Here is a 23,920-nt window from a genome sequence, read left to right on the forward strand (position 1 = left end):
TATAATATGAATTTTTGATCAAGGTCTTTTTTATTTGCAATTTTCAAATTTATAACAAGAAACATACAAATTGAACATGAAACTGTTGTATCCAGTTCCTATCCAACTGCCTCCTCACCGCACTCTCAACCCAACCTAAGTACTGGACCTTTGTTAAGTTTATATACAGTCGGACATAATATACTTACATACAAAAACGTCCCCTTCAAATATATGTGTAGACACATAAATGTATGCATTGATACACACATGCATATTTGTAAGTTTGCGCACGCACGCACGCACACACACACACACACACATAAATACATATATAAATGGAAAGAAAATAAATAAATGAACTAAAAAATAAATAAGTAGAAAGGTAAACAGATACTTGAGTTACTCAGATATGTTGGTTGTTACCATGCCTTCTTTATAGAGTTTGAAACAGATTTCAGATTTAAAAAAAAAAAAAAAAAGTAGTAATCACACAGCACTTTTAAATATCATGGCACTTTTCACATATTGAGATTCAATATTTGACAATTGTAATTATTTTTATAAGATGTCTGAGAGTCATGCAACAAATTTTTGTTCAAGTGCACTGTTATTTTGCAATCTATCTATCTAGCTATCTAGCTATCAATCCAGATTACAGACTTTGAGTACAACCAAAAGTGGATCTGGCTTCAACTTTATATGCAACATATTTGATAAAGTTTAAAATATGTTAGTGCAGAATGGAATTAATTTAGGAAACAGAACAAAACTATGGAGCAGAGTGGTTCTTCACTGAGGCATTTGTCACATAATGAGGATGCAGCTGGAAAGAGTTTATGTAAGTTTGTCTTTGCATAATGTAGTCTGAGGATAATTTTAAATTACATAAACCAGTGCTTTGAGTTAGCATCCAGCTCCTCTTTCAACTTTAATTTAAACTTTGTTGATGTTCCTGCTTTAAGCCATTTTAGCTTCTCCTTGAGCTGCAGTTTTAACTTGAACTATTGTTCTGCTTTAAGCCATTTCATCTCCTCCTTCAACCGACCGACCTACCCACCTTCCTAACAACCAACCAACCAACAACCAACCAACCAAACAAACAATCAACCTACCGATCAACCGACCTACCAGTGGTGGCTGCTTGTCTTTCAGACAGGGGAAGCTCATTGTCGGCTTACATCAAAAAAAAATTGTCAAGTTATTTAAACATAAATTTAGCCCTCCGTTCCTTTTTAAGAAAATGCTCAGTGACCTTATCGTACCAAGTAGGCGTCTTTTCCAGGGACTGGACCAGTGTCCTCTCAATGTCCAGCAGAGCTAGGCTGCTCAGATTGCCTTGGCCCATTGTGTTGTGAGTGTAAGACTTCAGCCTTTTTAAACAAGAGATGCTCCTTTCACTCCGACCTAGCCGACAGTTTGCTTGATTTAACTATCTACAAAACGATATTAAACTCGAACAAGAAATGATTAAATTATGTAACTGAAACAAGAAAATGCTGAAATTATGTTAAATTGAAACAAGGAAGTCCAATGAGTGTGTTTTATTTACAGTGCAAGAAATGAACGAGTAATTTCGTAGTGGTTTCTCTGATTTTACAGCAGAATGCACGACAGTATTAAACTGAACTGTGTCAGTGAAGGAGTAGATCTCAAAATAGCTTTCAGTCAAACAGGATTCAGCCTTTCGACTGATCATCCAATCAGCACGTGGGATTCTGGCGTGCCGAGCTCCGCCCACAGCTCCATTCACCCCCAGAGACGCCCGGCATCCGGGGGCGGGACAACATCGTGGCATTTATCCAATTACCGTCCAGTTTTGAGGCAATGAAAAAAACTGTTCCACTCAGTCCCATTGAAGCCCAGAGACGCCCGCAGTCTACGGACAAATGTACTGAGCAGAGATGTATGAGAAAACAGCGCAACGGGAATGTATGAGAAGTGAACAACATCGCGTTTGTTGATTTGTGATTAAGCTGATTCTGAACGAACTCATCTTTGAGATGAACGTGTTCTAACACATTTGTAGTCAACGAAATGTCAACACAACCGAACATATTTAACCATTTAATTTTCGTAATTTTAGGGGAAGCCGGGCTTCCCTTGCAGTCTATAAGAAATCACCACTGCTACCTACCAACCTACCAACCAACTGAACAATGAACCTACTGACCTACCAACCGACCCCCCCCCCCTCCAACCTATCTATCTATCTATCTATCTATCTATCTATCTATCTATCTATCTATCTATCTATCTATCTATCTATCTATCTATCTATCTATCTATCTATCTATCTATCTGTGCTGTCCTCTGGTGCCTGTGTATTGAAGCACGATTAAGTACTTGTTGAAGATCTGGTTCTGCTCAGGACTTCTGCAATCGTGATAGTTTTCTTCTTATTGAGGTTAAATCTCCATGGTAACTTATTTGGCAGGTTATGTTTTTTGATGATGGATAAAAAACATAAAGGTCCAATCTACTGACCACTACTGACCAATCAATTCTCCTAGAACATTCAATGGATAACAGTGGAAAATTAAAGAGAAAACACAAATAAAACCCTAAAAACTATTGGGAAGGAGAGTTATAAAAGCGTCTGAACCCTTTGGCTGATTACAGCACTAAAACCTTCAATTTGACAGAATACCTACAATGCGGTCCAGCTCGAACACTGTTTTTAACTCTGTTCTTTACATTCCCAGATTTTTTTAACAACATCAGGGTCAAAGCTAAAGAATAAAACTCATTATTTCAGATGCCGTGTGAACACATCTAAAAACTGTTGATCTACTGCAAAACACTACTGTAATTACAGTCATATCCATTTGGGCCTTAGCGAGGTGATAATGATAAGGATATTAAATCACACTTTCACACATTGGACAGCTTATTTTTACACACTTTGGCTGCACCAGCTGTGTTTTTAGCTTCTGTTATCCTTATGTTGGTTATACTTTATATGTCTGACGAGAAATGAGGCTGATTTAGACCCAAGAAACAAATAGGTGTAAATTAACATCATTTTGTTATCATTTTTGTACTATTTTTTAATTTATTATTATTATTATTATTATTATTATTATTATTATTATATTTTATTTTATTTATTTTTTAATTTCTTTTTTATTTTTTTTACTTACTTTTTGCAATCATTGTTATTACTACTATTACTGTAATTGTTACTGTTGATATTATTGTTATTATGTTAAGTTATTTGATGATGCGAATAGGGGTAGAATTAAATAAGTTTTTCTTCTTCCCACTTCTTTTTGAGTGTAAATGAATGATTTTGAAATTTTGAACTTGCATTTATTCTGTAAGTGCTCAAAATAAACAAATAAATGAATGAAATGAATGAATTAATAAATACTGGTATCATTGCAACTACTATAATTGTTATTATATCTATTATTATTATTATTATTATTATTATTATTATTATTATTATCATTATTTATTACTAATAGTACTTCTATTCTGCAGTTGCCTGCTTTGCTACTGTTTCATATGGTTCATGTTATTTTCTTATTTCCTTGTTTTATTCTCTAATTCTTCTCATGTCAGTGTGCTAGTTCTGTCCTGTACAAACGGTGCTGTGCTACTACTGGAACCATATTTTTCTAAAGGGATGAATAAAATGTAATGTAATGTCATTTAATGTAATCTAATCTAATGTTTGGTTTTGTCAAAGAGATCCTGGGTCAGATTGCTCTGTTCTTCTTACTCAGTAATCTACTCTAAGTGTTGTGCAGTACTGTCTGAGAGATCATCCTCCACTTAAAACTCTGACAGGAACCATTTCACTGCAGAGTCATTCAGCTGACAATATTTCCTGTTATGCACAACTAGAATTATTTTCACAGTGTGCTATAGTGTCATTGAACTAAAGCAGTGTTTTTTAACCGTGGGGTCACCTGAAAGTTCTCGTAATTGACTTAAAAAAATACTAATAAAAAATATTTTTCATGATTCAATATATATTTCATTATAATTAAAACGCCACACACTTTTCTTACTTAACCCTTTCATGCACGAATCATGAGAACCTTAATCAAGATTTTTTCCCTGAGTGTTCTCATTTCTCTTTAAACATGAAAAAAACAATGTGATTGAAAAATTTCTTATTAAAAAAAAAATTAAATGAATAAATAATAAATAAATAGATAGAATAAGAAGTTAAGAAAACCATTAAAAAATAAGAAAAGTAAAAAAAATAAAAATAATAATAATAATAATGATAATAATGATAATAATAATAATAATAATAATAATCAGCTGGACACCATGCGTTTAATTTTTGAAGCAAAGAAACATGTATTTACTGATAAACTGATAAAGTGTGTGAAAACTATGGGGGGGCTTGTGATTCTGGGGGTTTATGCTCAGGAGCGATTTACACAAGGTTACCAATTCATGTCAGAAAAGATATGTAGTGTCTTAAAACTTTAATAAAGATATGTGTTCAAAAGAAAAAAACAACAGCAAAAAACGAAAAAAACCAAAATCCAAGACAATACAAGAGAACAGCTATAGAATAGCCATTCACTGTAGTGACCAGTATACATGAAAGGGTTAAAATCAAGTTCAAATAAAATGCAGGATATAATATCTAAGAGGGCATATCTTGATTGGCCCGATCATGCGACCATGTGCGTTACTCCGTTTCAATCTGCCCGGACACAGTCGCAGTCAGAAAACTGAACTGAAGAGAGAATGGACAGATTTCTTCTCCCGCCTGGCCCCACTAAGACATTGCCATGAGAAACTGAGAAGCAAACACCAAAAAGGTGCATTATATACAATATATAGTCTAAATGTTGTCTAAAATTAACATGTATTTGCAACATAGTATAGCAAACTATGATCAAAAACAAATTAATTTTAGCAAAAACAAATGTCTCCATTTTGAATGTCTGGGGTTAAACTGGGGTCACGAGCCAAAAAAAAGGTTGGAAACCACTGAACTAAAGGGTCTGATCTACGGTACTAAAGTGAAAGGGATGATGGGAGAGGACTACTGTAATGTGTCCCAACCCAAGTACGCAACGATACTCAGTGGCCTGGATAGAGCAGCTGGGACACTTTTACAACAAGAAAAATAGATCTATTGTCTCAACACAGCCCTGCTCCACTGGCAACTCCACTCTGAGCTAATTAAAGAATTCTTCTCCTGAGCAACAACAACAAAAAAGAAAAAAAATCCAATGCTTCCTGCCTACTCAACACCTCGCCTCGAGTACTGCTGGACACTAGACAGAAAGCGTGGTGTGATCACCAGAGGTGTTTTCGCCGGTGGCTAATTGTCTGCTTCCCCTCAGTGATTCCAAAAAACCAGGCTTGATATTTCCTTGGCTGCGCTGAGAGGTCGAGCCTTGCAATTACCTCCTGCCTTGTAAACAAATTGTCCTCCAAGACTGTCTCCTGCCAGGAGCTGCAGAGAAGAGGAGAATTAACTACTCCATGCTCTTTAGATAAAACAGGCCAGCCTTTATAGCCACAGAAACCAGTACTGCTTCAGAATAGAGATGAGTAGATCTCGTTTGAAACCCATTTCATGCACAGACTCTACTTCTTTTTCAGGGCAACACACCAGTAATGTACACTGTTACCCTGATATTCCCTCCTAATAGACCATTAGAGTAAACTCTCTACTATTAATACAAATACATCAGTATTTATCTGCAATGTGAAACAGAATCATAGACAGGTAATAAAATGCAAACCACTTACGTTTATATTTGCAGACTTCTTCTTGCGCTAAGCTGACAGTTTGTTACACGCAGGCTTAATAAATAAAAATGCCTGAGTTACCAGGCCATTAAGAGGTAGATGTTGTAGGTATGGGTTTCACATTAACGCTAACAGTGACACATGTTACTGGAGTGATCTGCTGAGCATCATGTAAGAGTCGCTTTAAACCTTCAAGCTGCGCTGTGTTGGCATTTAATTAGAAAACAGAAATCTGCAGAAGCTTTTAAGGAAATAACAGCTATTCTGAAACTGATGAGCCCACAGGAAACACCGCACTTCTGCACTGGAATGTTAAGGATCTGCTGCACATCAGCAGTAGATGGTAACTCACCTATTTTAAGAATTAAGTAAAACAGCCTGTAAAACAGTTGTTATATTTCAGAGTATAATGGGCAGACGTTCAAGCCTAAAGTGAACAATGATCTTTCGATGACTCCACATTTACCCTTTATAAGGCACTCACTGAAAGATTCTGAAATTCTGAATTTCAACTCTAGGGTGTTATTGGACATCACCATCATCTACCTCCTCGTCAGTTGGCATAACAACAGTCTCCCTCCTCTTGCCATGAAACATCTGAGCAGCACTTGCAAAAAAAGTAAACACATGCAATAAAACAACTATTATAAGGTCATAAACTGACAAAAATCACTCATATTCACTATTTGCAGCTTCAAGGTTTTTATAAAATCTCTCTGAACCCCTAGCTCCTTTTCCACAGCACTTCTGTTATGGGAATATTTCACCTTTATTCAGGAGCAACGTCTGTGTAAACAAAATGGTGGGATCGTTTGGTCCCACCTTTATTGTGGCTTTGTAAAGCCCCTGGAGGTAGTAACAGAGCCGTGTTAAAGCTTTACCTACCCATGTGGCATTTCTCACAGCACTTAGTAAAAGTTTGAACATGAACATCCCACCTCCCTCCAAAGCCCCGCCCGCTTCCCAAGTCGTCAGAAATCGACGTATGATCAGAGCCCTGCAGTGGCACTATTTGATGCAGGGGGTATCCCTTCCGCGTCGAAATCCGACGTGGAGGGCAGCCTGATAGAACTGCATGTAAATCCCTCAGTGTCGTTGAGCTCTGACTCTTTCTTCTTACCTGATGCACGCGGTGGAAGCGGAGGTGGAGGTCCGGTCCACTTCAGCGTGTCCGCGGACCCCTCCCTCAGTAATCAGACACATCATCCACCTGCCGCAGCTCCTGTTTCAACAGTAGACCCTGTATTTAAGGGTCTGGTCTGTGCGGCGCAGGGTCAGTGTCTTCAGCTGATGAGGTCCCTGTGAATGTGTGGCCTCCGCAAATTTTCCGTGGACATTTGAAGTTTCATAGTTCATACATTTATCATCCTACATAATCCTACATTGTTTGACACTAAGTACATGTACGTGTATGAATACCGTGGTCATAAAAGCTGAGCTTTGTGCAGACATGTCTGTTTAGTCCAATACACTCGACTTCCGGACTTTTATCTCCATCCTACTTTCATCAGACCCTGTCTGTTCTTCTTAGTTGTTGTTTCTGTTAATAAATCAGTTTTTTCCTTTCACATGTATATTTGAGTTTTATCCAAACATCCTTAAACAGTAGACTGTGGTCAGTGACAGGAGAAGCAGCGTGAGTGAAGCATCAGATTCAGAGGTACACATATCAGATGTAGAGAGCGATAATGGATCGGATGCTGGACGGCTGTAATGGATGATTGACAGGAGGCTCAGTCATGTTCAGCCAATTATTTCATTCAGACTGAATAAAATGATTGGTCAGACTTTTATCAGAAATCTATGAGAATTAAACATTTTTGAGTTTCAAAACCTGGTGGATTTCTTTTACATTTTAGTTTGACACATGCTTATTAGGAGCATTTTAAGATGACAAAAGAAAAGTGTAAAAATGCCACATCATGCAGTATAGCTTTAAAGGTGGAATCATGATTCCGGAATGCTATGTAAAAGGACCACCTCTTGTTCTGCAACCAACGTGTGATGTTTTGATGATGGTGACTTCCACACCTGAGAGACTGTGGGCGCATATGGAGGCACTGGCATGGTTTCATGGATTTGTGGCTTTGTGCCAGGGTTGCCATGGTTTCGTGCCAGGGATGCTGCAGCTACGTGCCACCTTACTTCGGCTACATACCATTTTCACCTGTGGCATGTAGCTGCAGCACCTGGGGCGGCTGCCGCAGAATCCATGCCAGTATCTCCATATGTGCACTATACGCTGCACTGTGACACTGCCCCTTTATTTCCAGCATGCAGGTCCGCTGTCTCAAAGCCCAGCCTGTCTCACCTCTGTTACTCCTGTGGCTTGGCTGTGGTGGATAAACATCACAGGCCACGCACACTCCTGGTTTCAATCTTACCTTACTGGTCGGTCCTTCAGTGTGTCCTGGCTAGGGCACACATCAGCAGTTCACCGCCTCACCACGGTGGTCCCCCAAGGCTCTGTGTTGGGCCCCCTCCTTTTTGCCATATACACCACCTCACTCGGTCAAATCATCCACTCACACGGCTTCTCATATCATTGCTATGCTGATGATACCCAGCTCTATCTGTCATTCCCACCTGATGACTCCACAGTCTCAGTGCGGATCTCAGATTTTCTCTCTGACATATCTGCATGGATGAAAGCCCATCACCTTCAGCAGAACCTGTCCAAAACTGAACTGCTGGTCTTCCCAGCTAAGCCAACCATACAGCAGGACATCTCCATCACTATTGACTCCATACCTCTGGCTCCTACCAGTGTAGTACGTAACTTGGGAGTCATGATTGATAATCAGTTGACCTTCACGGATCAAGTTGCCTCTGTCACCCGATCATGCCGTTTCACTCTGTTCAACCTAAGAAAGATCAGGCCATACCTAACCGAACAGGCCACCCAGCTCCTGGTGCAGACTATGGTTATCTCCCATCTTGACTACTGCAATGCTCTTCTAACGGGCCTCCCAGCTTGTGTTGTCAAACCACTACAGATGGTCCAGAATGCAGCAGCGCATCTGGTCTTCAATCAGCCTAAAAGGGCACATGTCACCCCCTTACTCATTGAGTTACACTGGCTACCCATAGCTGCCCGCATCAAATTCAAATCTTTAATCCTAGCCTACAAAATTCTCAGTGGGTCTGCTCCTGTCTACTTAGGTGCACTAATAAAAGCTTATGTTGCCCCACGACCACTCCGCTCGTCTGGGGAACGTAGTCTGGCGGTCCCCAGACCTTGTACAAGACAATCCAGGCTCTTTTCATGGGTCGTTCCACGTTGGTGGAACGCTCTACCAAGTGCTACAAGAACAGAGGCATCCCTGCCTATCTTCAAGAAGCTCCTGAAGACCCAGCTCTTCCGAGAGCACCTCCTATCCTAGCACTTTCAAACATTCCATTTTAAATATTCTAATAAGGTTTTTCCCAGGATAACCACAGATTCTTCCAGGATTATCTCTGGACCTGCTGCGGTGGTCCGGCCTTTTCCCTGCCCTCATCATCACCACTCACTTATCCTCAACCGCCTCCATGTGTCTCCCCCTACTCCCCCTCTCCCCCAGTCTCTATCTCTATCGCTCTCTCTTTTTCCGCTTCTCTACCCTCTCTCTTTAACCCCAACTGGTCAAGGCAGACGGCCATCCTCCAGGAGTCTGGGTCTGCTCGAGGTTTCTGCTGTTAAAGGGAAGTTTTTCCTCGCCACTGTCACCAGTCACAAGTGTTTGCTCCTGGAGGATTCTGTTGGGTTTCTGTAAATTGACTTAGAGTCTGGTTTTGACCAACTCTATATATAAAATGTCAAGAGATAACTTTTTTTTGTGATCTGGCACTATATAAATAAAATTTGATTGATTGAGTGATTTAATTGGTTTTCCCCTGTAAGTCGCTTTGGAAAAAAGCGTCTGCCAAATGCGTAAACATAAACATAACATAAACAAACAGTAGGATCACCATCTAACCTTTTTTCTGGGATCTCTGTGTAAAAGTGGCTTCTGTATACTGTTAATAAAACCAACACGCTTCTTGACCTCACTGAGGCATGGGATTGGCCCCATATTTAATGTTTCCGGAAATTACCAAAAATGGTCACTAGCCCGTTAAAGGGTTAAGAACCATTATTCATCTAGAGCTGATAGAACCACATGTGTGAGGTTTACGGTGGCAAACCACTTCTTAAGCACTACAATAGAGTTGCAGTCCCAAATGCTAGTTATGACTGAGCCAAAAGGGAGCCAATGAAAACTGTTAAGAAGCGTCTTGGACTTCTATGGGTGTCTGGGAAAAACCACATCCTTAAGGGAGTGGAAATGTGGATTGTGCTCATAACAGTCAGTCTGAGCAATCAATCAGAAGTTTTTTGGGAAGACATGGACACCATTTTCTCCTGATCCAAAACAAAAAGACAATCCAGACTGGTACCAGCAACAAGACCAGAGAAAGCAGAGAAAACAGAAAGATTATTTAAATATTTATTTCCATACTTTAACTGCTTTTTTCCAAACAGTGCCTGTACCACATCAGTAAAACGGCAGGAACACGGCTGGTTAAAAAACCCGCAAAAGTCATTGATCTCTATCTTCATCTTCCTTCTGCTCATTGAAACCACTGCAGTCGCCTTCTTCAGTGTTCTTCAGTTGAACAGCCTCAAAGACTCCGTCACACACTTTCTACGTCTCTCCTCCGTTGTTGCTCAATGGCACTTCCATGCTGCATCTCTATTTCCTTCTTAGACAGACACATCGATTGCTTTTAACTTAAAAGCTGCAAATTATGCATTTCTTCATGTGTTTTCCATGATGAGGGTTTGTGCATGACACGCAAAATGATTGTTAAAAGTTAAGATTAAAACTTCTCCTCTTTGCATCACCTCTTCCACCTGTCTGTCTCACTTTTGCGCTTCCTGCTAGAGCGCCCCCTGGTGCCCGTTAGCCCATATAAATCTATACTTGAGCTGCATCGCTGTATAAGCCGCAGGGTTCAAAACGAGAAAAAAGTAGCTGCTTATAGTCCGGAAAGTACGGTAAATTGCTCCCAGTAGTGCCTGGCAGAGCCTTGTATAATGGGTGAATGTGAGGCTTTGTAAAGTGCTTTGGGAACCATGAAGGTGTGGAAAAGAACTATGTAAGTGCAGTCCATTTACCATTTAATAAAGAAATTACTTTCCCAACATATAATCAGCCAAAGCAATTTTCTTGTCCTTCCTTAGACCACTTTGGCTGGGTTACTGCCCACTGCAGGCCAGGAACACCCAACAGGAGCTCCTATGACCTAGTCATTTGTCCATCAATCATGAAGTCACTCTCAGTGTAACACTGACAATTTGGTTGTTTCTGACACATTAACTGTGAGAACTAGATGTTATGTGATCAACATATCACATGTACACAGTCCATTGAGCACTTTAAATCTTTTTTTTAAAGATTCAGCTATTTGCACTGGCTTGAGTATTTGTTCTTTGCCGTTTTGTATTAGCTATGCATCTCTTCCATAACTGTCTTTGTCTGTTTGTTGTGTGTTTGTCCCTTGGCTGCTTATTGTAAAGTGTCTTTGAGTACCTAGTGCTATATAAAACTGATGCATTGTTACCTCCACCAAGGAAGATATGTTTTCATCGGGGTTTGTCTTTTTGTTTGTTTGTTTATTTGTCTGTTAGCAAGATAACTCAAAAAGTTACGGACGGATTTGGATGAAATTTTCAGGAAATGTTGATACTGGCACAAGGAACAAAAAATGATACATTTTGGTGGTGACGGGGGGTGGGGACTGATCTGGCTTGGTGGAGGTCTGCGCTCTCCAAGTGCTTTTCTAGTTATTATTATTATTATTATTATTATTATTATTATTATTATTATTATTTTACAAGTGTGTGTGATTTTTATTTGTTTTATCTTCTGGTTGTGTTTTAGATGCTATTCATCCTTTTACTGTATATTGTTTTTGTTTTGTTTTTAACAGTTTTAATATATCTTGTATTTATTCTTATTTTACTAGTGTTAGTTTATCTTGCATTTGTATCTGCAACTATGTAGAGCACTTTCCATTGTTTTAAATGTGCTATATAAATAAATTCAGTAAACTTTACCATTTTACCTATCAGAGATCAGAATGTCAGTGTGGTAAAGTTGAAGATCATAAAGCATCTTAATTATTAAAAGAACTCCTAAAGTGACAAACTGTTATGAGTGGGAAGGGTATTTTTTATGAGGCAAAAGAGTTTGTATTGTAGAAGAGAAAATGGAAAAGAGACAAAGAAACTAGGTTATTACAGTTTATCAGAACAAGCCGAACTAAATTGGTGACACAAATAACTTTGTTCACTGAGATAATAATAGAAACAGTTTTCAACAACACAATAAACTAAACACTACAAAGAACAATGAACCACAAAGTAGAACAAAAACATGTAAATGCTTCATGGAGAACAAGGATAAATTGGCTTTGCACGATATGGGATCTTTTTAATAAACAATGATTTAATTTCATACATTATTTAATCCACTTTTTTCAGCTTGTATAAATCAAGGCTTTCCACACGATACCTGGAGAACAGTAAAACTAAATACAAATTCAACTAAACCTAATCAATTCCTCATAATAAAATGACACTCAAACTGTTTCTGCAGATTAAACTGCACAAAATCCAAAAAGTGTTGTGTTGTTGGTGCCACTTTTGTACAAACAGTCGTACCCAGAAACTGTTTTTTGCCTCTTCCCTGCTCATATCTGCTCTGAGAAGGTTTCCTAAATCCCTCCTCAGCTCCGATTCCTTGTTAAAAGATCTGAACATTCAATCTGATCAAAGCCAGTGTGATGGTAAAGGTTTGGTTGGACTTAGCGAAAGGTCGTGGTTGGGATTCAAGCACTTCGTAAAGGTTAGAGGACCTCCACCATCATGGATAAAGTTATAATTATGAAAGGATCAGGGATAGAAGATAACATGTTGAGAAAAGGTTTTAAAGAGGAAACAAAGAGTGGTCTCCTGTGTTCATCCACCCACCCCCATATCCTCCCTTCTCTCACTTTATCACTATGACAACATCACTACACTTCTTCCATAGCCTCAGTTGTCACTTAAATGTCAAATAATGACATTTGAGTCAGTTGGTAAAATGGCTGAAGTCATCTCATGTGACACTATAATGTAAGTGCATCACCAAAACCTACAGCATAAACAATAATAATATCTCAAAAATGTTGTTACAGAATGCTCCTGAATGTAGCTTGAGAGTTCATTTGGAGCTTTTGGTGGTCAAAACTTTGTCTATTTTTCTGAATCATTAGAGAAATTTGTTATTTATTTTAGAATATCTGATCTATACCTGAATAGTAAGGTACTATAATGTCAAAAAAATGACAAAAATACCTTAGCAAGTTGTTAGATAGATATCCTCAAGTATAAATACACATACCATATTGTCGTTTAATGTATGTGTTCATGATCTATAAAGAACCTCCAAATTTTTTTATTCAGAGGAAATTTTCTTTTTTTTTTTTTTTTTTGGTAAACATGGATATAATTCATCTGTTTGTTTTGTTTTATTGTTTTATTTCAGTCTGAAGAACAAACCCAGTCCACAGATCCATCCAATCCATAGATCCAACAATCACTCCATGAAACAAAATATACTAGAAGCACTCGGAGAGCGCAGACCTCCGCCAAGGCTGATCAGTGGCCCCCCCACGCCAAGGAGGTTATGTTTTTGCCAGGGTTTGTTTGTTTGTTTGTTTGTCTGTCTGTCTGTCTGTTTGTCTGTCCGTTAGTGTGCAACATAACTCAAAAAGTTATGGACAGATTTTGATGAAATTTTCAGGGTTTGTTGGAAATGGGATAAGGAAGAAATGATTAAATTTTGGTGGTGATTGGGGGTGGGGGGGCCCACGGGGGGGCGCAGACCAGAAAATTTCATCAAAATCTGTCCATAACTTTTTGAGTTATGTTGCACACTAACGGGCAGACAAACAGACAAACAGACAGACAGACAGACAAACAAACCCTGGCAAAAACATAACCTCCTTGGTGTGGGGGGGCCCACGGGGGGGGCCACTGATCAGCCTTGGCGGAGGTCTGTGCTCTCCGAGTGCTTCTAGTTTTATGTTTGTTTGTTTGTTTTTTTTAATATGTATGTGTTTTGTATTTAACTGAAATAAACATTCATTCATTCATATTTTGATATTTGATATTTTCCAACAAACCCTGAAAATTTCATCAAAATCTGTCCATAACTTTTTGAGTTATGTTGCAAACTAACGGACAGACAAACAAACAAACAAACCCTGGCAAAAACATAACCTCCTTGGCGGAGGTAAAAATACAAACTTCACTAATTATTTCACTATTTTATACAGTCAGACTGAAAAGGACTGGGCTGAAGCTGTCTGCTTATTTTTCCTACCCTTTATACATTATCTTACAACACGTCCTCAACTTTAACAAACACAACATTCACAGCAACAACGACAACAATATGAATGCTGAAACAAGTATTAACTAGAAGCACTCGGAGAGCGCAGACCTCCGCCAAGGTTGATCAGTGGCCCCCCCCATGGGCCCCCCCACCCCCAATAACCACCAAAATTTAATAATTTCTTCCTTATCCCATTTCCAACAAACCCTGAAAATTTCATCCAAATCTGTCCATAACTTTTTGAGTTATGTTGCACACTAATGGACAGACAAACAAACAAACAGACAAACAAACAAACAAACCCTGGCAAAAACATAACCTCCTTGGCGGAGGTAACTAGAAGCACTCAGAGAGTGCAGACCTCCGCCAAGGCTGATCAGTGGCCCCCCCCGTGGGCCCCCCCACCCCCGATCACCACCAAAATTTAATCATTTCTTCCTTATCTCATTTCCAACAAACCCTGAAAATGTCATCCAAATCTGTCCATAACTTTTTGAGTTATGTTGCACACTAACGGACAGACAAACAAACAAACAGACAAACAAACAAACAAACCCTGGCAAAAACATAACCTCCTTGACGGAGGTAAATATTTCATACAAACTTAAGACTTAAAGTTCATTTATCTATTCAGAGTCATATTTATAAATGTTTTTTAAGGTCCCGGGCAACCCCCGTCCTTAGACCCTCCTTCTCAGCAAGAAAAAACTCCAAAAAGCCCAGTGGGAAAGAAAGAAACCTCGGGGAGAACCACAGTGAAAGAGAGATCCACTCCTATGGACAGACAGGCTGTAGATGAAACCAGGACTGATGGACACCCATTTGCTAATTGGTAAAAATGGTAAATGGTCGGTACTTACATAGCGCTTCTCCACACTTTGATGGTGCCCAAAGTGCTTTACAAAGCCTGACATTCACCCATTCACACACACACACACTCATACACCATGCAAAGCGCTGCCAGGCCCTACTGGGAGCAATTTAGAGTTCAGTGTCTTGCCCAAGGACACTTCGACATGTGGGCATTGGATGACCCACTCTACCTCTACTCACTCTACCAACTGAGCCAGAGTGGGGGCACATGCAGACAGCTGAGGGGTACATCTGGTGGGGGTGAGGAGGTCCATCCAGACTGGTGAGGGTGACGGAGGAGGTCTGGGGTCACACGTCAGGACAGGGCCCAGGATTTGGTGTGCAACGGTTTTTAGTAAATAATTTCTTAGATTTTTTAATTCATGGTCTTGTTTCTCTGGTCTATCTTCTGGGGTCTTTCATTTAATAATTGTTTTATGATGTTTTATTCAAGAGGAGTCAGCTGAGGTGGTCTGGGAATCTGTTGGGGATGCCTCTCTGGTGAAGTGTTTCAGGTATGTTCAACCAGGAGGAGACCATGAGGAAGACCCAGGAAACGCTGGAGGGATATATCTGTGGGCTGATGAGGGAAGGCCTCAGTGACCCCCCCCCCCCCCACACACACACACACAGGCTAGATGAATAGATGGACACTGAATTACAGGGTGAGTCAGAAAAAACACTCTTTTCATTTAAAGAAATTGTACCACTGAAATGGAAATGCTTATTTTTCTTTTGATTATACAGTCATATTGATGTGGTCATTGAGCATGTCTGGCGATTGAATCATTGATTTATGGCATAGCATAACAGAGGGAATGTCCATTGTTTATTGTGCACCGAAATACCTGCCAACACAGTTTATGCCACCGTGAATGAAATTGAAATTGTCAACCATTACAGCATGTTTACTTGCCATCAAAATGTTTTGTTCCAACAAAGTCGTCCGGCACGACCTTCAACCTGGCTACCATTCAGATTGATGCAAATCTGTGCTCGTTGTCGCATCTCTAACACAGCTCTTCTCGCCATTTGTGTTCGTCGTAGGGCTTGGATTTCAGCCGTGATGCGATTTCGTAGTTCCTGAAGAGTTTGTGGAACAGTCTGATACACACGGTTTTTAAGATACCCCCACAAGAAAAAATCAAGGGGGGTCAAGTCCGGGGATCTAGGTGGCCACTCTCTCTCCTGACCCAAACAGACAACTCGATGAGGAAATAATACCTGCAATCGCTGTTCCACGATAACTCTTCGATGGGCGGGCGCTCCATCCTGGAACCACCAGAAACGGGCAAATGCCCCATTCCGTTGAATCCCATATCTTGCTGTGAGTTCTGGGACAATGACTTCATTAACCATCTGGAGGTACGTTTCACCCGTGATATTGCCATCAAGGAACACAGGACCAAGAATGGTGTTGTTTCCGATGAGTCCTACCCAGACGTTTAACTTCTCTCTGCTGATATTTCGGTCAAAAGTGAAATCTTGTCCTGAGTGTGAAAGCAAAGCCCCGACTCCTGTAATTGTTGTCAATTTCAAGTTTGTTCACTGTGGCATAGATTGTGTTGGCAGGTATTTCAGTGCCCAGAAACAATGGACCTTCTCTCTCTTATGCAATGCAATAAATCTATGACTACATCACCAGACATGCTCAATAACCACATCAATATGACTGTATGGTCAAAAGAAAAATCAGTGTTTCCGTTTTAGCAGTACAATTTCTTTAAATGGAAAGAGCGTTTTTTCTGACTCACCCTGTATATTACCTTTTATATATTCAGGGTTCCTACAGGTTTCTACAAGCTAAATCTAAGTCTTTTTCAGACTTTTTAAAAACTACTTAGAACAGAATTTAACACCCATTTTCCATACTGGCAAAAATATGTGACTCGTAGAATTTAGGAAAATGTATTTATTTACTCCAGTGCCTGGGTTCCCATCATTCTGAATCATTTCTCACCGGGGGCTGCAAAGTTAGCCTTCATTGGCTCCTAATTTCAATATAAATTGTCAGAACAGGTGGAACTGAGTAGAGTAGAATAACGTTACTTCTTTGCATCTTGGACATTTTCCAGACACATGTAAACACAATACAACCAACAAGGTTATGGCAACATATTTTAAGAGATACTGTATCAAATTTAATACCTTTTAAAGACTTTATGGTATTAGATTCAGATTTGTAAAATCAATGTTGAAAATACATTTAGCAATATTTTATTTATTTTATTTTCTATTTGATTTATAGCAACAGGATTATATTATTCCTGTTTTTCTATATTCTATTGTCTCCAAAAATGGGGGGGAAACTGTTAAAAAAAATTCCTAATAAATGCATTAAAGACATTTTTAGGGGTTTCCTTTCTTCCCATACTGAACCGAAAAAAAATGAACCGTGGCTTTCCAAACCGAAAACATACTGAACTGAAAACTTTGTGTACCGTTACAGGCCTAATATTAACTTTACTTTTTACTAGTGCTGCTGCGCTTAGTCGACTTAGCCGACATAATCAACAGACATTTTTTTTAGTTGACACGTTAGTTTTACTATTGCCCGCACACCTGGGGAATCCATGCTGGCATTGGCGCCTGCAGCCGTATAGGTGCATCTCTGAGAGAGCGAGAGACCCCGTATTCTTATATTCTTATAAGTTTCACCCCCTCCCTACCATATTTGCACCAAATATATTTGCATTGTTAAGCAAATACTCTCTGGAAATTGTAAGGCCCTATTGTATTAATATTTTGTTTTATATTGATATTGCTAGCCATTTGTTTGAATAACTTTGTGCAATCTTTTTTTTTTTTTTTGGAATGTGGAAAACACCCCACTTTGAAATTGTTTGTTTGGTAATATTTCAGTTATTTATATTGTTTACATTTACCAAGGTACAGGTGACATTTTATGTTTTGGCCCTTGAGTCTTATTCAGAATAAAATGGATGAAACAAAACAATACTTTTGTTTAGATTAGTTGACCATGGCTCAGATGGTAGAGTGGGTCGTCCAATAACCGAAGGGTTGGCGGTTCAAATCCCGCTTTGTCCTAGTCAGTCCATTGTGTCCTTGGGCAAGACAGTTCACCCTCCTTAACTCCTGTGCCACTCACACTGGTGTATGAATGTGTATGAATGTTCAGTGGTGGTCGAAGGGGCCGTTGGCACAAATTGGCAGCCACACTTCTGTCAGTCTGCCCCAGGGCAGCTGTGGCTACAGATGTAGTTTACCACCACCAGAGGGAGAATGTGAGAGCGAATGAATAATGGGCCAATAATGTAAAGCACTTTGAGTGACCAAAAAAGCGCTATATAAATCTAATCCATTATTATTATTGTTATTATTATTATTATTATTATTATTACTCGAAAAATTAGTCAAAAGATTAATCGTTAGAAAATGAGTTGTGTTGTTTTACTGTATGTCTACACCAAGGTTATAAAAGTTTTGGATTTTTCATTATCGTTTAGTTTTACTTAGTTTTTACTTTTTTTCCCCTAATTCAGTTAGTTTTAATTAGTTTTTAGAGCAGGTTTGCTAGTTTTTATTATTTTTTGTTATTTTCTAAATGCTTAGTTTTAGTTAAGTTTTAGATTTTTCATATCTTTTCTCTTCCTCGCTGTCGTATTCAAATAAATCCCGGACAGGACTCTGCTGCTTTCTCTCAACTTTAGTCTCCATGTTTCCAGGTAGAGTGGGGATGAGAAGATGACTCTAAACCACCAATGACCAGAAGTGATGGACTATTAAGTGTCGTATGGTGCCGCTAGCTAAAATTGCTAGGGCAAAATAAATTAAAAATGAATTGATTTCATATCAATCCGACATTGACAAAAACTATGGGAATTTAATCTGTAATTTTTATACATTTTAGTTTTGTAAGCACACAATACAGTTTCTGTTAGTTGGCGTTTTTTCTTTTAATTATTGTTTTTATTTATTTCAGTTTACTAAAATGTTTTTTCAATTCTAGTTTTCGTCAATTTGTTAGTTTTTGTTAACGATAATAACCTTGGTCTACACCTTTTAAACTCGTACAGTGACATGGCAAATAGGTCCCTTAAGCAAAACCAAAGGTGGTCTAACATCTACTGAGCTACATAAACAAAACCCATTAGCTTTACTTGTTCTTAAAGCTAAACAGGACTCCCATACTGTTGCTAACATAGGATTGGACACAACCTTTATAATGACGAGTCAGTTCATCAAGAATGCTAATACTTTTTTTTTTTTTTTTTTTTTGGGGGGGGGGGGGGTACGTTTGTTGTATGGTTTGTTTGTATATGTTGTGTCTGTGTAGTTTCCTGTGTATGGGTACATGTTTGTGTAAATGTATAATTTGAAATAATAAAAAAAAACAAAAAAAAATGCTAATACATGCAAAAAACATGCGTAAATTCTCAAATCATGTATTATGTTCACCACAGGCCAGAGGTTGGACGGCTTCGACTTGTAGCAAATTAAATTGACATCTTCAGGCTACGGGGAGGATGATAAAGGACAGAAAAGAAGGGAGTGAAAGAAAAAAAGAAAGAAAGAAAGAAGAAGAAATGGCATTAAAGAGCGCAGCAGATAAGACGTCTAATAGATTTCTGCTGTGTTCCTTGAATGCCACATCACTCCACAGACCAAAAGAAGGGCTTCACTGGATGAGAGACCGAAACAGGAAAAGATGCAGAGACAACTCCACACATATCGATGATGCTGCGTTCACGTTATTCACATTTCGTTATCCACTCCCACCTGAAAAATGCCTCATCCTCCCCTTTGTGTGATGAAGCAGAGAAAATGCAGATGCTCGTCCTTGGGGGAGGAATAAAATTTCCTGTCGTGCTGCCCTGCCCTGTTTATGAATATATGGATGCAATTGTATAGGCCCTGTATGAATCTGTTCAATGTGGACGGTTTTAGTATGACAAAATGACAAACTATCAACAAATGGACCTGCTCTGCCTCAGAGGATTGGACACATGTAGAATCACTAAGTGTGGCAGGTCCTGGCAGGTTCTCCCAGTGATTTCAGGAAATAATGTTGACTTTCCAAAATGAACACAAAAATTCAATTTCCTTTCCTTCTTTTTTTTTTTTTTTTTTTTTTTAAAGCTGCAATTTTTTTGTTATTTTCCTCTTGGCAATGGCTCCTATTCATAAACTGTGTCTACAAGGGGAGAGGGAGAAACTGGCGACAGAGTTGGAACTGTCAATTCACAGCAGGCTAATTCATTTCTCTGGATCACTGCACCCTCCCTCTGTCCACCTCCCCTTCCTTTCTTTCTCTCTATCTATCTCTGCCTTTGTCCTTTAACTCGCCTCCTTTCTCCCTTCGCTTTTTCTGGCCTCCTTTCTTATCTGGCCTCTTCCTTTCCTCACCCTCTCTCCCTTTCCTTTCTTCCCTCTCCGTCTCTTTTTTTGGCCACAGTGCTTTTATGAGGATGTAATTTTATATCAAGATATTTGCATGTCTTAGATATCAGCCTGATCTGGCAGAAATTAAGCTCAATGTGGTTTTAAAGGAAATGCAGCGGTGTCAGGATTTCGTGGAAACCCCAACCGATTGGGTGTAGCTGTGAAATGTTCTTTAAAGTTATCTCTAGAGCCATCACTGATAAAGGCTTTCATATGTTGCACATACACTATCAACCGATACATGATTAACCTTTCATAGCTAAGAGGAGAAAGATTCAGGTCTTGGATTAAAGCAGGCTTTTTCAAATGGGGGTACGCGCACTTGGAAGAAGCCCAGGGGGTCCTTGAAATTCTGGGGGAAAAATACATTAAATAAGACATCATGTACTGAATACAAATAATGAGAATTAATGCTGAATAATAAAACACAATAAATACATTCATATAATAAAACTGACACGCCTTTCTAGAATTAATTAAGAATGGTGATATTGAAGGGGTAGTGAATAAGTGACTAATTGGGATAATATTTCATTTACTGTGGGAATGTACTTGTACAGTTTTATTTCAACTCTATGCCTAAGTTTTATTTTTTATGTAATTTAATTTATTGTTTTTATCTGATATTCTCAGCAGAATAAGGTTTATTTTATTTATTTTCATTTCATGTATTTATTTATTTTGCCTTTTTTAATATATATACTGTATATTATTATTATTATTATTATTATTATTATTATTATTATTATTATTATTATTATTATTATTATTATCTATTTCTTCTCTGCCATGTTGAAGATGTTCCCTGTGTTTGATGGTTTTGTATGAATGAAAAAGTTATAAATATGTTGTTGTTTTTTTAAATTGACACCACTGACCTTATTCCATTTAAATATTTTTTAAAAACTCACTAGCCCCCCTAAACTTTGGTAACATTTTAAGAAGATTTCTATTTTATATTATTCAAGATGAGTTTGAGTAATTAAGAAACTATTTTTTGTTGGGGAAAGGTTCATTTATTCACTAATGACCAATTCATTCATTTTTCTTATCAATGAAAGAGGGCACTTTCCACTTTGTTTTGCACACAGAATTTACTTATAAAGATTTGTTGTTTTATTACAGTTACATATTTGTTGTTTTTCAATGTTTTTAAAATAAAAACAGACACCTTTGGCACAGGAACAAACTTTGTACCATTTTTTCAATCAAAAATACTGAAGTGAGAGTTGGGGGGTACTTGGGTAAAAAATATATATATTTCAGGGGGTACTCCACTGTAAAAAGTTTGACAACAGCTGGATTAAATGATCAAACTGGTCACTGTCAGTACTTCTTTTTAATGTGTGAGTGTCCAGTTGGATATGATTGGGTTTTTGAATCTTTTTTTTTTTTTTTTTTTGGTTTGTTTGTTTTCTCATTGCTGCATGTAAACATCAGATCTAGATATTGAGAAAAGAATGCAGACTGAAATAGTGGCCCAAATAGCAGGCTTACTTCAACAACTACAACTATGAATTTGGTAAAAAAAAAAAAAAAAAAAAAAAAAAAGTTGCTGTGGTGTAATCAGAGGTGTGCAGGCCACCTGGTCCTCAGTTGAAGTCTGAAACCACGCTTGTTTTCTAACAGTGACTGAAGCCGTTGCTTTACTCTATTCAAAACAACCAGACTTGCTCAATGGGGCATTGATTTTTCTTCACAAAAAGGCAGCCTGGATGGTTTAAGTTGTTTACCAGTATGGAGTAACTAATGTGTTGAAACACCAAAGCAGCACAATACCATAAGCAGTAGCAGTATTTGTGTTTCGGTCAGGAGAGGGGGGATTGGATGTTCCCTCAGATCTTCAGTTCCCCTTTGGAGGGAATTATAATACACCAAGGTAAAGCCAGGAAAATATTCTAAATATAGCGTACACTTTCTTAGGTGGCTACACACACACTACCCACTTCCAACTGCAGGTATCATTGTTCTCGTGCTGCATTCATTCAGCAGCATCTGTCCATACCTGTTCTAACAGTGATCCAAAGAACACTGTCAGGAGACAAAGGAACACCTACCTGACCAGTAAATGTCCTCCACGAACACAACCTCAGAAATGTCTCTACACTGTATTCACAGACTAATTTCTCAGGGACTCACTAGTAACTTTTCCATTGGACATCTGTGCAAAACTTTATTGATATTTACTAAATACTGAAAAAGCAGAAGTACATAATGTTGGTTTTTCCATTAAATCACAAATGTGATGATTTGTTTATTTATTATCACCAGATGACATGAGAAGTCATTCCATAAACATGGTGATGAACGTAATTATCATGTTGATTTACAAATATATTCATTATTATTATTATATATTACCCCTCTATCTCGTACTAAATTAAAAAATGATTCGGTTTCCTGGTGTGTCCACACATACCGCGCCATGTTTCTTTTAAATCTCTTCTTCTTTGCTTGTTATAACATCCGTCAACATCCGTTTTTTTTTTTTTTTAATTCACATGACTCTACTTGCGTAAAAAGATCTTTCCATTGCAGTTTTGCATGATATACCAATTGCGCTACGCCCAAAAACCACCTCTTGCCAGTCCAAAAACTTTTAATTGAAAAACGAGAGTTTTGGCAAAATTGTCATTTTTCCATTTGGTAAATTTTTATGTGCAAGTTATGTTCAAGCAATATAACTGTCAATAGTGAGGGTGGGATGTGAAAAGAAATGAAAAAACTTAGAGAAAATTCAAAGGTTATTTTATCAGAAACAGAAAAAAATTGACGGAAAAGTGACTTTTTCAGCAAAGATATCAATAACTGCATCAAAAAAAACAAGTGTGTTCATCCACTGTCACTGATCCAACTCCATGGGTTTTACTGGTGAATCAATGTTATAGAAGATGACGGTGTTTCCATGGTAACTACGGAGCCTCTGAACATCCAAATGGGTCATATCTGATGACCATGAAAAGACGACAAACTGTAGTTTGCGCCAATTATGTACATGTATTGGTAGGATTAGTTGTTAAGAAGTTCTTAATCATTTTTGATCAGTAGATGATTTTGATCGCCAGTGGCTGTGTGGGCCTTCATGGGTTAATATCACAAAGTTTATAGCGTTAGACTTTGAAGAAGAAGAGCACACACTTTAAATGATGCGGATTTGACAAATTCCCTTTATTATATTCACCATTGTGGATGTTGGTATTGTGTTGCCAATTTTCAAAAAGCTTCAAAAGATCAGCTCTTCAAGGCAATCTCTTTTCTAAATGGCAAGTTTATTTAAACTGAAATGGCCTGACTTTAAGATTATTTTAACATCAGACTAACAGACAAAATGTCAGATGAAATTGCTGGTTTACATTGTAAATATCACAGGTGTCTGCTCAGACAGCTGTAAACAGTAACCGGGATGCTACTATTATTCAAGTATACAAGGATGTGAAGAACTACAGCTACTTCCAATATTTTTCTTTCTTTCTTTCTTTCTTTCTTTCTTTCTTTCTTTTTTTTTTCTTTTTTTTACCCAGAATCCATAATAACTTAAAGGTGCTGAA

This window comes from Sphaeramia orbicularis, chromosome 3, assembly GCF_902148855.1.
Source record: "Sphaeramia orbicularis chromosome 3, fSphaOr1.1, whole genome shotgun sequence".
Classification (NCBI taxonomy): Eukaryota; Metazoa; Chordata; class Actinopteri; order Kurtiformes; family Apogonidae; genus Sphaeramia; species Sphaeramia orbicularis.